Raw genomic sequence first — 16,735 nt, 5'->3', positions numbered from 1 at the left:
CATGAGGGAGCCCTTCCTGTTGTGTGTTGACATCTAAACCTCTCTGGGTCTCCTGGATCCTTGCTGTCTTCATGTAATTATAGATGGGCGGAAGTTTCCCTAGCTCTCACCAGCCCTCATCAAAGCAGACAGACAGGCAGACATACAACCTTCTACGAGCCCAGTTGATTTTTTAATGGGGCTCATAGTTTTAATTTTTTTCCTTCCTGTTTATCCACATAAAAGTGGAGGAACACACCTTTTGCAGGATGAGTGTTTTAGAGAAAAAAATGTTACATAAATTTTATATATTTAAAAATTGTAAAATTTGAGTATAGCTTATAAAAAATAGAACATAAGAATCAGCCAGAACCTTCTAACTTGGAGATACCTTGCCAATATTTTGGCAGTTACCTTTCTTGTCAAGCGTGCATACACAGTATATGTGGAATAGTGTGTGTGTGTGTGTGTGTGTGTGTGTGTATACTTTAAGGGCTTGCATTTTTATTCCTTGATATATTGCAAAAATTTTTCCATGTCTTTACCTGTTCATTACATATACCTTATAATCATTTTTAGTCATTGTTTTTAGGCACAAAAGTATACTTTTAAACAACTCCAGTGGAAGGACATTTAGATTGTTTGCGGTTTTCTTGCAATTATGAAAGGTGCTTTGAAGAGCATTCCTTTGATTGTATCTAAATGTTTGTGTAGCTAATTATTTCCTTAAGATAAATTTACCAAGTTCCTGGGTCACTGATTATGTAATTTTAAACTATTTTGGTACTGACATCGTCATGCTGCTCGAGGAGACTTGTAATAGCATGCACATCAGCCTGAAAGAACCAGCCTCCTTGTCCCCTTACATCATGTGCTGGCTGCAACTTTGTGGGCAGATTTACTTATTACTCTTTAGGCCTCATTTCCCCAAACTCTTCCGTTAGCTTGAACACTGTTGCACATGCCTCTTTTTGAAAACATGAGCTTCTGGGATGGTCTTCTCTGTAAGAAGAGTCTCTCCCGTCTGCTCTGCTCTTACCTCTTCAGGGCTTGCTTGGTATCTTCACTTGAGCACCCTGCCAACTTCTAACCCAGGTGCCTATCTTCTCCTGTGCTCTCTTCATCTGAGAGAGAGAGAGAGAGGACATGACAGAGAGATTTTTGATGCACTGGTTCACTCCCCAAACGTCTGCAACAGTCAGGGCTGGGCCAGGCTGAAGCCAGGAGCTTGGAACTCCATCCAGGTCTTCCATGTGCATGGCAGGTACCCAAGTACTTGGACCTTCAGCCGCTGCCTTTCAGTGTGTGCATAGCAGGAAGCTAGCCTAAAGTGTAACTCGGCATTCTGATATGGGATCCAAGTGTCCCAAGTGACACAATGACTGTGCCAAATGCATGCTCCTCTACGTTTGTGTTTGTATATATGTATGTATTTACTTATTTGAAAGGGAGAGAGAGAGAGAGATCTTTGATCAGCTGGTTCACTCTCTAAATACCTGAAACAGCCAGGGATGGACAAGGCCAAAGCCAGCCACCATCCAGGAACTCCATCTCCTGTGGGTGGTGGAGCTGCACTACCTGGACTGTCGTTTGCTGCTTCTCAGGATGCACATCAATAGGAAGCTGGCTTGGAAGGAGAGGCAGGACTCAGCCCCAGGCTCTCTGACATGGGATGTAGGCATCCCAAGTGTGCTTTAACCTGCTGCACCACAATACCTGCAACCCTCTATATTTTATCATAATGGCGAGACACCACCAACCTTCAAGTACCCCCAAGAGGCTGCAGATTATTTTGACTTCTCTGTTTTCCTTCGTTACCTTTTCAGTAATTCAGTACTCCAGTTCCAGCATGCAGGAGTATGTGCGGGACATGGTAGCAGCAAAGTTGGTCAATGGATACTGGAAGATGGGAGGGATAAATTCAAGCAAGCTGTTACATCACATGATGAGTATAGTTAACTACAATGTAGTATATACTTGAGAATTGCTAAGAGAGTAGCTTTTAAGTGGATTTGTCAGAAATCAATGGTAAGTATGCGAGGTCAAAAAAAATAGAATTTTGTCATTTAAGAACCATAGCATCTAATTGAGAATGAATGTGTAATAAAGAGGAATGAGCCTGTCTCCCCAAAACAGCCCCGGCAGCAGCAGTGCCTGCACAACTCGCTGCCTGTTGCATCAGATGCTCCCTGTGTTGTCTCACTGCGCCTGCACCCTGCCAGTTCTCAGGTGTTGGGCATGGGTGATTTTTTTTTCTTTTCAACTTTTATTTAATAAATATAAATTTCCAAAGTACAACTTTTGAATTATAATAGCTCCCCCCCATAACCTCCCTCCCACCCGCAACCATCCCATCTCCCAGTCCCTCTCCCATCCCATCCTTCAAGATTCATTTTCAATCATCTTTATATACAGAAGATCAACTTAGTATATACTAAGTAAAGATTTCAACAGACTGCACCCACAAAGACACACAAAGTATAGAGCACTGTTTGAGTAGTAGTTTCATCATTAATTCTCATAGTAGAACACACTAAGGGCAGAGGTCCTACATCGAGGGCAGGTGCACATTGACTCCCGCTATTGATTTAACAACTGACAGTCTTAGTTATGATGTCAGTAATCACCCGAGGCTCTTGTCATGACTGCCAAGGTCATGGAAGCCTCCTGAGTTCACCAACTCTGATCTTATTTAGACAAGGCCATAGTCAAAGTGGAAATTCTCTCCTCCCTTCAGAGAAAGGTACCTCCTTCTTTGATGGCCCGTTCTTTCTGCTGGGATCTCATTCACAGAGATCTTTCATTTAGGTCATTTTTTTTTTTTTTGACAGGCAGAGTGGACAGTGAGAGAGAGAGAGACAGAGAGAAAGGTCTTCCTTTTTCTGTTGGTTCACCCCACAAGTGGCTGCTACGGCTGGCGTGTTGCGGCCGGCGCGCTGCACCGATCCGAAGCCAGGAGCCAGGTGCTTCCTCCTGGTCTCCCATGCGGGTGCAGGGCCCAAGCACTTGGGCCATCCTCCACTGCCTTCCAGGGCCACAGCAGAGAGCTGGACTGGAAGAGGAGCAACTGGGACAGAATCCGGCGCCCCGATCGGGACTAGAACCCAGTGTGCTGGCGCCACAGGCGGAGGATTAGCCTACTGAGCCGTAGAGCCGGCCTCATTTTTTTTTTTTTTTTTTTTGCCACAACTTTTTGGCTTTTCAGGGCATGGGTGATTTTAGTAAGCTTTACACTGCCTTACCTTCTTCTGGCTCCTCTCTCTGTGAATGCATTTTTCATATTGTCTCTTAACAATATGCTTTTAATCAGGTCACACTCTTGCTCAGAAGATGTCAGTGGCCCACGATTGCCTGCTCATTTCAATCCCTGCCATGGTGTTCCGAGTCCTCTTCAATCTAGCTGCAGCCTGCTGCCCAGAGTTCACAGTGTTGCAGCACTGATTCAAACGATCCAGCCAAGGGAGCTCCTTGCAATTGTCTGCGTGGCTGGTTTCTTCCTGCTGTTAGGCGTCTGCTGCAACTCTCATTTCCACTAATGCTCTTTCTCACATTTTTCTTTTTCCCGTGGCTCAGACATGACATTCTAATGACTGCACTGCAACCTGTGTCTTGCCTCTTTCTGTGATTCCCTCCTCACTAACCCTCTTGAGGGACAGTTAATGAGGGCTGAGTCTGCTAACCTCTGAGAAAATTTTGTTATGGATTGTGTTTTATGTAAGAAGGAGTCGTTGTGGTGTACCCAGAAGGCACTGACCATTATGTTGCTGCAAAGTAAGAGACACTAGGGAATATTTCCCTATGAATTTATGAATGTTTCTGTCTCTACAACAAATGTATATTAGTTACAATTGTCTCTCTATTATTTATATACTTGCCTCAAACCCCTTTTCCCAAGATCATAGCTTCCTTTTTTCTTAACTGTGTAATTATATTTATTTATTTTTTCCAAAGAAACCTTTTATTTAAGGAAAACAAATTTCATAAGTACAACTTTAGGACTATAGTGATTCTTCCCACCATAATCACCCTCCCAGCCACTCTCCAACCCCTCTTCCTCCTCCATCTCCCATTCCCCATTCACTTTCAATTAACTTTATACACAGAAGACCAACTCTATACTAAGTAAAGGTTTCAACAATTTACACACACACACACAAACATACACAAACTGAGAATAAGTTTTACTCTTAATTCTCATAATCAACTTATTGAGGACAAAGGTCCTGCATGGGAAGTTAGTGACTCCTGTTGTTAATTTAACAATTAACACTCTTATTTATGCCATCAGTGATCACCCCAGACTCTTGACATGAGCTGCCTAGGATCTGGAAGCCTTTAGAATCCACAAACTCTGTCAGTATTTAGACAAGGCCATAGCAAAGTGGAAGTTCTCTCTTCCTTTCAGAGAAAAGTACATCCTTCTTTGATGGCCACTTCTTTCCACTGGGGTCTCACTCATAGAGATCCTTCATGTAGAACATTTTTTGCCACAGTGTCTTGGCTTTCCATGCCTGAAATGCTTTCATGTGCTTTTCAGCTAGACCAGGATGCCTTAAGGGCTGATTCTAAGGTCAGAGTGCTACTTAAAGCTATTGTCATTCTATGAGTCTGCTGTGTGGATTACTTTCCATGTTGGAACATTCTTTCCTTTATAATTCTATTATTATTACCAGACACTTGATGCTATTTTATATATGATCACTTTAACACTTAATCATATCTATATGTTCTCTTTAACAGTTAATATGATCACTTTAGCATTTAAGATGGCATTTTTGCAAACCAGCTTAATGGGAATTGGGGTGCCATGGAAAGTTTTTAAACTGTACCCTTAGAAGTAATTCTGTGGGAATGTATGCAGAACTATACAGATTTACAGTTACAAACTTCCTCCTCCCTCTCTTATACCCACTCTAATTTTTTACTGAGATCTATTTTCAATACTTCATACACATATAATTAACTGTATGTTAAGTAAAGAGTTCAACAAATAGTATGAAGGAAAAAAAAACTGTTCCTCGAAAGTCAAGACAAGGGCTGTTCAAGTCATTGCTTCTTGAAGTGTCAATTTCATTTCTACAGATTTCCTTTTAGGTGCTCTTTTAGTTATCACAGGTCATGGAGTTTATATGGTATTTGTCTCTTTGGGATTGGCTTATTTCACTAAGTAAAATGTTTTCCAAATTCATCACTATTGTATTGGAGTCTCTGACTCCTTAAATCCTTTAACATTTCTTTTAAATAGCCAGGTGCCCTGTAATTAGGTGCATATGCATTTATAATAGTTACATCTTCTTGTTGAATTGATCCTTTAATCATTACATAGTGCCCTTCTTTGTCTCTTTTAACAGCTTTTTGTGTTAAAGTGTGTTTTTGTCTAATATTAGGATGGCTATACCAAATCTTTTTGGTTTCTGTTAGCATGGAATATCTTTTTCCATCCTTTCCCTTTCAGTTTGTGTGCATCTTTGTTGGTGAGATGTGTTCCATGTGGGCAGCAAATAGATTAGATGGGTTTTGTTTTTTAATCTATTCAACCAGTCTGTGTCTTTTAACTAGAGAGTTGAGGCCATTTACAGTCAAGGTGACTGTTGATAAGTAATGTCCTTGCCCTATCATTTTCCCATAAATATTTTTTACTTTTGATTTCCATTGTGCTTTTACTGGGAGATCTTCTTCCTTTACTTTCTTCCATTGTGATGACCATGTTTCTTTGTTTCTATGTGTAACACATCCTTAAGCATCTTTTGCAAGCTTGGATGGGCAGTGACAAATTCTTTCAATTTCTGTTTTTATGGAAGGTCTTTATTTCACCTTCATTCATAAATGAGAGCTTTGGAGGGTGTAGTATTCTGGAATGACAGTTTTTTTTTTTTTTCTCTTAAGACTTGGAATATGTGTCACCATTCTTTCCTAGTCTGTAGGGCTTATGATGAGAAATCTGCTATGAGACTAATTGGAGGTCCCCTGAAAGTAATCTAGCATTTCTCTTGTGCTCATTTTAGAATCTTTTCTCTATATATTATTGTGGTGAGTTTGATTACAATGTGTCATTGTGAAGATCTTTTTTGGTCATGTCTATTAGGAGCTTTATGTGCTTCCTATACTTAGATGTCCTTTTCTTTCTCCAAATTAGGGAAGCTTTTTGCTATTATTTCACTAAAAAGGCCTTCTAATCCTTTCTCTCTTTCCATACCTTCAGGAACTGCTAGAACCCATATGTTGGGTTCTTTGATAGTATCCTGTAGATTCCTAACAGTGTTTTTTAGTTTTCTAATATCTTCTTCTTGTTTTTTGTCTTACTGTATAATTTCTTGTGCTTTGTCTTCTAAGTTGGATATTCTTTATTTTGCTTCACTGCTTCTGTTGTTAAGGCTTTCCACTGCATTTTTTATTTGTTATATTGAATTCTTCACTTCCAAGATTTCATTTTGATTTCTCAAATTTTTCAATTTCGTGGGAGAAATTTTCTTTCATGTCATGTACAGATTTCATTAATTCATACATTTGCTTCTGATTACTTCCTCTTTTTTTTTTTTAAAAAAAGATTTGTTTGAAAGGCAATGTTACAGATAGCTGGACACAGAGAGAGAGAAGGAGAGGGAGAGAGAGAGGGAGAAGGAGAGGGAGAGGGAGAGGGGGAGAGGGAGAGGAAGGGAGAGAGGGAGAGGGGGAGGGGAGGGGGAGGGGGAGAGGGAGGGGGAGGGGGAAGGGAAGGGGGAGGGGAAGAGGGAGAGAGAGAGGGAGAGGGAGAAGGAGAGGGGGAGGGAGGAGGGGAGGGGGAGGGGGAGAGGGGGAGGGAGAGGGAGCTCTTCCATCCACTGGTTCACTCTCCAGATGGCTGCAATGGCCAGAGCTGCGCTGATCCAAAGCCAGGAGAAAGGAGCTTCTTCCATATCTCCCACGTGGGTGCAGGGGCCTACAGATTTGACCCATCTTCTGCTGCTTTCCCAGGCCATAGTAGAGAGCTGGATTGGAAGTGGAGCAACTAGGACTTGAACTGGCACCCATATGTGATACCGGCGCTGCAGGTGGCGTTTTTGCCCGCTATGCCACAGAGCTGGCCCCCTGATTACATCTATGTAATCTTATGATCAATTTTTTGAATTCCATTTTTGGCATTTCTTCAATTTCATCATCTTACCAATCTAGTATTGAAGTGCTGTGTTATTTTTGGGGTGTCATGTTGTCTTCATTATTGTTGTTTCTTGAATTGTTGCATTTGTTATTTGGCATTTGTGAAGATACTCAATGGTTTCTTTTTTTTTTTTTTAATTTTTGCTGTGGTGGCTTTTATCTTTGTACTATGTCTCTGTAGGCTAGTGGAGTGTCTGTTTTCTGTGAATACCTAGAGGTACATGGTGGATGTGACCAGGGAGCGCTATTCAGTTCTCAGGTTGAAGGGTATGTCTAAGGTGACAAACCCAGGTTTTCTGTGTTTAATCTCTCTCTCTCTCTCTCTTTTTTTTAATTACAAGGGATGTTTATTCTACTCAGCTGAGCTCTTCTCCTCATAGGAGACCAGTGCCTGAGTGCTAGCCCCAGTGGGTATAATATTTGTCCTCTCTGACCCAAAGACCACACAAAGAATTAGTGTAGTTCTCAGTATAAGCTCAAATACGCCAGCAATTTCCCTCACCATGTAACCATGGAGCCCTGAGAGTTTGGAGTCTCCCACAGTGATTGGCCAAAATCCCAGCCACATTGTGAGCCCTCCCAAACAGCCTCAATTTTTTTTGCCATCCTGGCACACAAGCCTCCCACAATCATGAGCACCCAGCGCCCTGTCAGTCCTACCCAACAGACTCAGGAGTCACCACTGGGCTCATAGCTGGGCGCAGACAGACACTAGCTGGAGGAGCTGTTACGTATGTCCAAAATGGTGCCTGCTCTGTATTGCTTGTTATAGGATGCCGTTGCTGAGTGATTGGGGAGAGAGAAATGTGCTCCTCCTTTTTTTTTGTACTCTAGTTTGGCAAGTATACTATCCTCCATGCGGTTCCAAGTCAGATTCCCTCTAGGCTGTTCTTGCAGCTTTTTGCCAGTGGCTTGGCTGCTGCCGTCTGGTCTCACCTTTCTCTCCAACACTGGTGAGGAGGCTCTTAGCTGCTGTGGTCCTGTGTTGTGGGTGTCAATGCCTTCCACACAGGTCCACTATGTCCCTCTAATTTGCATAGAGTATCCTTGGCTGATTTCTCCCTAACTGTTCCCTGAGACTGCGCTCTCTCCACTTTTTAAAAACTATCTTCTCTTAGACTCAGGCAGCAAGTTCCCTCCATATTCTGCCATCTTAATCTCTTCCTGATCATAGCTTCTTTAAAGCAGCAGATGAATCTCTTCTAGACTGACATATAGTAGATGTTCAGTAAATGTTACTCTCTGTTTCCTTATACAGTGTTTCAAAATGTATGTATAGCTAATGTTCATTAAATGAATAATGTATATAAGACTTTAACTAATGAACACATATAAAGAGTTGGAAATATTTCCAATTATTATTATGTTCATTAATTAGACTGGAAGTCTTACAAAATGACCTAAGCCAATTCTGTAATGCACAACTATTTGTTTTTGAATAGCTCCAAAAGTCTAAAATTGGGGTAATGAGTAGTATCTCACTATCAGGGTTAAAGTGGAAGCAAATTTCAGCCCAAGGACTATGATGAGCATTAGTATATTCCCATTACAGCTTGCATGCTAAAAGCAGTCCAGACAGCCTGCATTGTAAGTACAGTAAGTTGCAGCTCTCCATTCTTTGGAAGCATGAGAAGGTTTCAGTCAAAGCAGATGCAGCAATGTTCTAGGTCTGTGCCATCCAGGGTAAAAGCCCATGAGCATCTGAACTGTGGCCGATCTGAGGTGAGATGATGCTGTCAATATATAACACACACTGCATTCCAAAGACTTAGTGATAAGGAAAAATGTAAAAATTATCAATAAATTTTAAAATATTGAGCATGTGTTGAAATGATGATATTTTGGATATACTGAGTTAAATAGCACACACTACTAAAAGGAATGTGACTTGCATTGTATTTCTACCAGACGGTGCTGTCTAGGATCCTTCTAGTTGATGGCCAAACACAGAGTCTTCAGCAGTTTAGCCCACAGACTCGCCAGATACTCTGTTTTCTGCATGGTACGGCATCCCCAGAAAATACTTTGGTTAATCTATGTTCATAGAGTAACACTAAATTCACCAGTTGGAGAGTATTTCTGGCATTCTAATATGCCAATTATCAACAGAGTGAAAGCACCTGCTCACATTCGGGAGCTTAATTAGCAATGTTTCTGGTGTTAATGACAGGAAAGGTAGCTGATGCCCTGATAGTGGCTCCCCCTGAGGTTGAGCCTTTTTAATTGACAACCCACCTTCTTCAGTGTTATCCGGGGTTGTGACTGTTGTGCGCCTCCACAGTGATTTGCACGCTGGAGTCTGTGTGTCTTCCTGTGGCCATGCAAAGCTTTCCAGTGGTTAAGGGACCTGTAGGGGCATCAGGCAGTTGTCTTCTCTACTTTGAAAGAGAAAGGCCTCCCCCTCCCCCTCCCCAAATCTTACTGTGATGCTTTGCTCTGACACACCAAAGAAAGGGAGAATTTAAGAATGCAAAGGAAGAACATTCCCTTGAGAATGATTAAAAGTGGCCCTGGCATTGTGGTGCAGCCAGTTAAGCTGCCACTTGTGACACTGGCACCCCATATCAGAGTGCCAGTTCCAGTCCCAGCTACTCTACTTCTGATGCAGCTAATGTGCCTGGGAAGGCAGCAGCAGATGGCCCAAGTGCTTAGACCCCTGTCACCTATGTGGGGATGCAGTTCCATGCTTCTGGCTTTGGCCTAGCCCTGAACTGGCTGTTGTGGGTATTTGGAAAGGAAACCAGCAGATGGAAGATCTCCCTCTCTGTCCCTCTCTCTCTCTTTACTTCTTCCTTTCAAATAAATAAGTGAATCTTTTAAAAAAGGATGGTTAAAAGGTCTAGTGCCTTATTGCATTTAGGGCAAGACTTTGTTCCTAGCCACCATGCTTGCATGCATCCATCTATGTATTCATTCCCATGCATGCTAGAAAGAATTCTGAAGCGTGATGTTACCCTTAAAACACATATTAATGTGGTATTTAAATAGAAACCAAAGTCAGCTTTCTCTTGTCAGAAAGCAAGTTGGATTTGACTGATTGGTTTGACAATGAGGACTAGTTTTGCCAATTAGGTAACAGAAGAGAAGCTTTCTACAAATTGAATAGCTAAATTTTCAGCTCCTTACCAATATGCTAGGAGTTAAATCTTTTTAGCTATTTAAATTTATGAAAAATTTAATTTAAAGTGTGCAAAGAATCATTTTGAGTTTATAAACAGAAATGTTTGGAGTGACTGACTTAAACTAACACTGACATAATATTGCCCTTTCTATGTTGAATTCTAAAGTATGTTGCAGATATCATACGGGAAATTCTAAGGGTAAGAAAGGATTTACAAAAACACTCCAGGAGAGAAGTGTCAGAAAGTGTTTAGATTGCTGAAGGTGGACCTGACTCATGTAGCTAGACAAGATTACTAGTTTTTTTTTAAATTCATTTTAATGTTTTTGAAATTCAGAGATACAAAGACAGGCAGAGAGAAAGAGAAAGAGAGAGAGAGAGAGAGAGAGAGAGAGAGAGAGATCTTTCATCTACCCCATATGCTTGCAATAGCAGGATCTTGACCAGACCAAAATGAGAACAGATTTCCATCTGGGGGCATGTTAGCAGGAAGCTGGAACCCCAAGTGGAGCCGGAATTCAAATTGTGATATGAGATGTGATGTCCCAAGCAGCCTCTTAGCCACTGCTCAAATACCCACTCTGCCAGACAGGCTTTATGGCTGAGAATTCTGAAATGTTAACCTAGGTCGTGACAGATCCGAGGTAGGGTGTTGAAAAAGGTAATTCAGGATGGAAGGATAGTGGAGGTTTGAATATTCAAACAAGTGAGACAGAAGAAGAAGGAGGTGGGTGCTGAAAGTGAATTGGAGAGAGGTGGGAGAAGAGTCCCAACCCCACTGATTCTCTGAATCATGGGGTACAGTAGAGAAGCCTCAATGGCTCTGAGAGAATCTACACTTTAGTCTTCAAGTTTGTTTAGATTTCTGCAAGTGTCTAAGTGATGGGCTGGTGACACTTTTTCTCAGAGTTCCTTGAGGTCACTGTGCTCTTACTGCTACCTGGGTGAGGACTTTCTGCTTAGCAGAATTGACAGCTGATGCTCAAGTATCCATGGATTGCTGTTGTCTGGGTCTTCATCTATCTCAAGGTATTTATATGGGCTTCCTTAGAAGAGGTTCTTTTTGACTCATTGGAGTTATTGACTTCAGAAGTTACTATTGGCTTTTGCAATGTCCATCCCTTGATTATTCATGCTCAGTGCCTTTCAATGCAGAATTTTTTTGAATGTGCTATTCCAGCATTGCACATATACAGTTAAAGGTTTTTCTCCATCAGCCCTATAGAAAATTATGACATTCCTCCCTGTGAAGGCGGGAAGTTATTTGGGGCACTGAGAACACTGTTCTTCATTTCTTTAGATTCTTTCTCCATGTTTTTTCTTTGAGAATTACTCTTTCTCGTATATCTTATTGAATGGCTTGATGATGAATGTAAAAGATTTCCCGTAATGTGGGGGAAAACAATAAAAAATTAAACAATTAAAATGAGAAAAATACTACTTGAAATCTTACAAGAACTTTTTTTTGCTGTAGTTTTGACAAGTAGAACTTGTCAAGATAAGGTGAAGGTCAGATGACTGGAATTTTTTTAATTTGAAAATTTTTACCCATGTCATTTGCATGAATTTCATATACTTAAGATTATATGTTAATGAAGTAGTCACTTTTTATTGGGATTACTGAAGACAGCTTGTAGAATATAATAATGTAATAAAAATAAATGAGAAGTATAACTACATAGAAATTTTCTATCATGAATAAACTTTTTGTCAATCACTAAAATTTATGAGTATTCTATTGGCCTTTATGACAGTGACTCATCATCATGATGCTTCATTCAGCTCCTCAGCAAAAACACTTTTTATTCTATGACATTTCAAGTCTCTTTAGTAAAAATCTTCACTCCCAGGACAGGAATTCGCAGTGAAGTGTTTATATGTAAGGTTTACAATTTCTACCCCAATCAACAGTGAACTTGTTCTTTTACATTTACAGCACATTCTTGTTGATATCTAAATGTTAAGAATTTTCCCAAAATATATTTCCTGAGAGATGATTTCAAACAATGCCAGATGCCTGTAAATCTTAAAGACATTCTTTCAAGTTAAGTTTAGCAGCTCTAAAAATTGAAAGTGGGAAAATGTTACCTTCTGAATTCCTGTGCATTGTTTAAAAAACCTGAGAAACTTCTCAATGAGAAAATAGGGAAGAGGTCAATAAAGTCTAAAATTAGAAAAGGCCTCTGTGAACCCCAGTTACTTCAGTGTCTCCTGCTGTTGAACTTGGAAGCATTCAGAAGGGCATCAGGAGATCTGAGTTTGAGGGGTTTTGCTTGGCACTTTTTGCATTTGTCAAAAGGCAGTCTGTGGTCAACATTATTTGTCATTAGGAAATGCAAATGAAAACCCCAAGGATAAACCATTTTGCGTCTACTAGGAAGACTGTGGCTAAAAAAATAACAAGTGTGGATGAGGACGTGTAGAATGAAGAGCACAGTGGCAGTGTAAAATGATGCAGCTGCCATTGGAAACAGTTTGGTGATTCCTCGACAATATCAACTTAGAATTACCATAGAATAACCTAGAATTTCCACTCTTGGGTATATACCTAAAAGCACTGAAAGCAGGAACTCAAAGGATACTTGTATACTAGTGATCACAATAATATTATTTATAATAACTGAGGAGTAGCAACAACTCAAGTATCCATCTTCGAATGAATAAACAAGCTATCTACATATAGTGAGATATTATTCAGCCTTAAAAAAGAGTGAAGTGGGGCTAGTGCCGTGGTGCACTAGGTTAATCCTCTGCCTGCGGCACTGGCATCCCATATGGGCACCAGTTCTAGTCCCGGTTGCTCCTCTTCCAGTCCAGCTCTCTGCTATGGCCTGGGAAAGCAGTGGAGGATGGCCCAAGTGCTTGGGCCCCTGCACCTGCATGGGAGACCTGGAAGAAGCTCCTGGCTCCTGGCTTCAGATCAGAGTAGCTTCAGTCGTAGTGGCCATTTGGGGAGTGAACCAACAGAAGGAAGACCTCTCTCTGTCTCTCTCTCTCACTGTCTGTAACTCTATCTGTCAAATAAATAAATAAAATGTTTTTAAAAAATAAAAAAACCTTGTGAGAAACGATATATATAATTATATATGTATTTATATATAATTATTTTATAATTATAATTATATGTATTTATATATAATTATATATATATAGAGAGAGAGAGTGAAGTTCTGATATAAGAAATAACATGGATGAACCTTGAAAATTTTATGCTGAGTAAACTAAGCCAGACACAATAGGACAGATACTGTATAATTCCACTAATGTAAAATCTCTGAAATATCCAAATACATAAAAACACAAAGTAGGTCAGAAGTTACCAGGGGCTGAGGGGAATGCTTAATGGTTACAGTTTTTATTTTTTTTTAATTAAAAATTTTTAAGATTTATTTTATTTTTATTTGAAAGGCAGAGTTACAGAGAGAGAGAGAGAGAGAGAGAGGTCTCCCATCTGCTGGTTCACTCCCCAGATGGCCAAAATGGCCAGAGCTGTTTTTACTTTTAAATCTTTTTCCATTTTTTTTTTCTTCTTAACAGGCAGAGTTAGACAGTGAGGGAGAGAGAGACAGAGAGAAAGGTCTTCCTCTCTTTGGTTCACCCTCCAAATGGCCTTCCATCCACTGATTCACTCCCCAGATGGCTGCAATGGCTGGAGCTGCGCTGATCTGAAGCCAGGAGCCAAGAGCTTATTCTTGGTCTCCCACATAGTTGTAGGGGCCCAAGCACTTGGGCCATCTTCCACTGCTCTCCCAGGCCACAGCAAAGAGCTGGATCAGAAGTGGAGCAGCCGGAAGTTGAACATGGGATGCTGGCACTGCAGGCGGCAGCTTCACCCACTATACCATGGTGCTGGCCCCATTGGTTTATTATTAATCTTATTGTACCTAAAGTCAAACCTTATAGATATATACACATAGGAAAAATCATAGTACATACATAGTGTGTTACTATCCTTGGTTTCAGCATCCACAGAGGCTCTTGGAATGTTGGGACTACTGTGTACATTGTCCTATATTTAAAAAAGTAAACAAAAAATCCAACATGGTAAACTTTTAATGGGTAAATTTCATGGAATGTGAATTATGTCTCAGTAAAGTGTTTTTAGAAAAAAGGTATTTTTAAGTGTAGGAGGAGTGTTGGGTGAGGAGACTTGGATCCTGATTTGGTTTGTGACAACAATGAACTGCACATTATGGAATGAGTCACTGATCTCTTAGGATGAGATTTGATCAGGTATCCTTAATATACCTTCCTGCTGTTGTGTTCTGGAATTCTATAATAGTAAGATCGGTTGCTTTGGTGGATTAGGTTGGTTGTCCGTCAGAACAAACATGTACGTCCAATGCTAAAAATAAAGTAAATGCTAAATGCAGCACAGGTGGAGCTGTGTATGTTCTGGAACCCACGAACTCTTTTTTTTTTTTTTTTTGACAGGCAGAGTGGACAGTGAGAGAGAGAGACAGAGAGAAAGGTCTTCCTTTTTGCCGTTGGTTCACCCTCCAATGGCCGCCGCGGCCGGTGCACTGCGCTGATCCAATGTCAGGAGCCAGGTGCTTCTGGTCTCCCATGGGGTGCAGGACCCAAGGACTTGGGCACTCCCTGGCCACAGCAGAGAGCTGGCCTGGAAGAGGGGCAACCGGGATAGAATCCGGCGCCCCGACCGGGACTAGAACCCAGGGTGCTGGGGCTGCAAGGCGGAGGATTAGCCTAGTGAGCCGCGGCGCCGGTCCAAAATCTCTTTTAAATACAGTTTCCAGCTTCCATGGCTTCAATGGATACATGCTACAAATATCATTTGAATGTTAATTACCTAAGCTTCCTATACACTTAGTAGTTTTGGCCATTTTGAAAACTACATTTAAAAATTTTTTTTTTGGTTTTTATATTTTGTTCCCTGAGACATCAGATTTTGAGAGTTCAAGCGCTCAGTTTGAGAGCAGTCTGTCTCCTGTTAACTCTGTTTCTGTATGTACATTTATATGATTTTATAGAACACTGTGTAATACTTGTTTCCATATGGGATTTTAATACATACTGTTTGAATAAATGAATTGGTGTTCAGTGAACTGCATATGAGGAAATGAGAGTGGAGTGACATCACGAAGACTTGGCAGTAGATCTGCATCAGGGCTGACTCACACAACGTGTTTAGAAAATGAAGTAGGAATTTAGTGGGAAATGTTTTTATGGCTTCCAAAATAACCTTTTTTTTTTTTTTGCTAATGAGAAATTGTCATTCTAGCCTGTGTTAGGTTCATGTTTGTATAAGAGGCTTTTATAATAAAGTCAGTCCATGTTTCAGATCATCCAAGGAGACCATTCTTTTTTGGCTTAATGTCAAGGGACTTCTTTTCTGAACAGCTGCCTTTTATGGACTTAGGGTTAGTGCCAGTCCATTGAACCTTCTTAACTTACTTGGAAAGATGCACTAGAGAGTGATGCCTTTTCGCCAACAGCGGTAGAGTGCCAGCGGTGGTATCCTTGGGCCTGAGGCTTTAGTGCTTCCACTGGGGACACAACGCCTAATTTCTCCGCCACATTTCTGCTTTAGGATTGACATGGAGAGGTGTTGCTGAATTCTGCCAAAGGAATTTTTGATATGCGTTTCAGCTGGTGAGCTCAAAACCTTTTCAAACTAGTTTTTTTGAAGATTGATCACTGGTTTGTTGAGGTTTTTTGCTTTACTTCTTTCCCCTATCACTGAGGTGAAAAGCCAGGGCAGGGAGCCGCCAAGGCCCTTGGATCTGTGTGAGCGTGCCAGAAGCATTTTAAGAAGAGCAAAATATTTAGGAGAAGAATTTGGAAAAGTAGCCTGAAGGGATTTAACACATTCTTCCCTTAATTCAGTCCCGTGTTTGTCCCCCTCATGGAGAAAGGCTATTAATGGGTAAGGTTTGCTAAGCCAGTCAAGTGTTTTTAAAATCCAAGTAAAAGAAACTCTTGTTTAAGTTTTTAAGATAACGCTTGGAAAAGTGAATTTCATACTCACTCATTTAATACGTAAATAATCTGATTATATGTAAGTTTGAGTTATGTACTTATACATTTCTGTTTTGGAAAAATTAAAATAACTCATTGGCTTGAAAATGAGTTTTAAATTTCTAGGAAGACAAAATGATTGATTAGAATGGCAGGGAAAGATTTTTGGTTGTGCTACAATCAGTTTGCTGCTCTATTTCACCCTTGACACAGAGACCTGAGCCCAAATTGTTGACTTAATTGTTGTGGTGTGGAGGGCAGTTCTGTACAAGTAGGTGTTCCACATTTGTTACATTTTTTTATCTCATAACTGAAAAGCTACAGGCTAGTTCTTGTTCTCTTACCCTACTCTTGTCTGGCTGAAAACCAGAGGGGTGTGTGTGTTAAAAAAGGGAAATGCAAACGAAAGGCTTTTTGAAATATAAGCCCCTGCCCTTCCTTTTTTTTTTTTTTCTTTCACTGTATCAGGAACATGAATGCATGCATGTTAACAAAAATTTTTGGAGTATTTTTGAAACA

At 40.6% G+C, this 16,735-nt stretch overlaps 1 protein-coding gene across 16 annotated transcripts in view; it reads left to right on the top strand.

The window, feature by feature from the left end:
• UTRN (utrophin) overlaps positions 1-16,735 on the top strand; it is a 580,255-nt gene that overhangs the window by 105,264 nt on the left and 458,256 nt on the right. The gene's annotated exons all lie outside the window — the stretch shown is intronic.

The sequence above is a fragment of the Oryctolagus cuniculus genome, chromosome 5 (assembly GCF_051225735.1).
Source record: "Oryctolagus cuniculus isolate XC-2025 breed Fujian yellow rabbit chromosome 5, ASM5122573v1, whole genome shotgun sequence".
Taxonomy (NCBI): domain Eukaryota; kingdom Metazoa; phylum Chordata; class Mammalia; order Lagomorpha; family Leporidae; genus Oryctolagus; species Oryctolagus cuniculus.
Note: the sequence above shows the minus strand (reverse complement) of the source record. Positions and strands in the feature narration are given on the sequence as shown.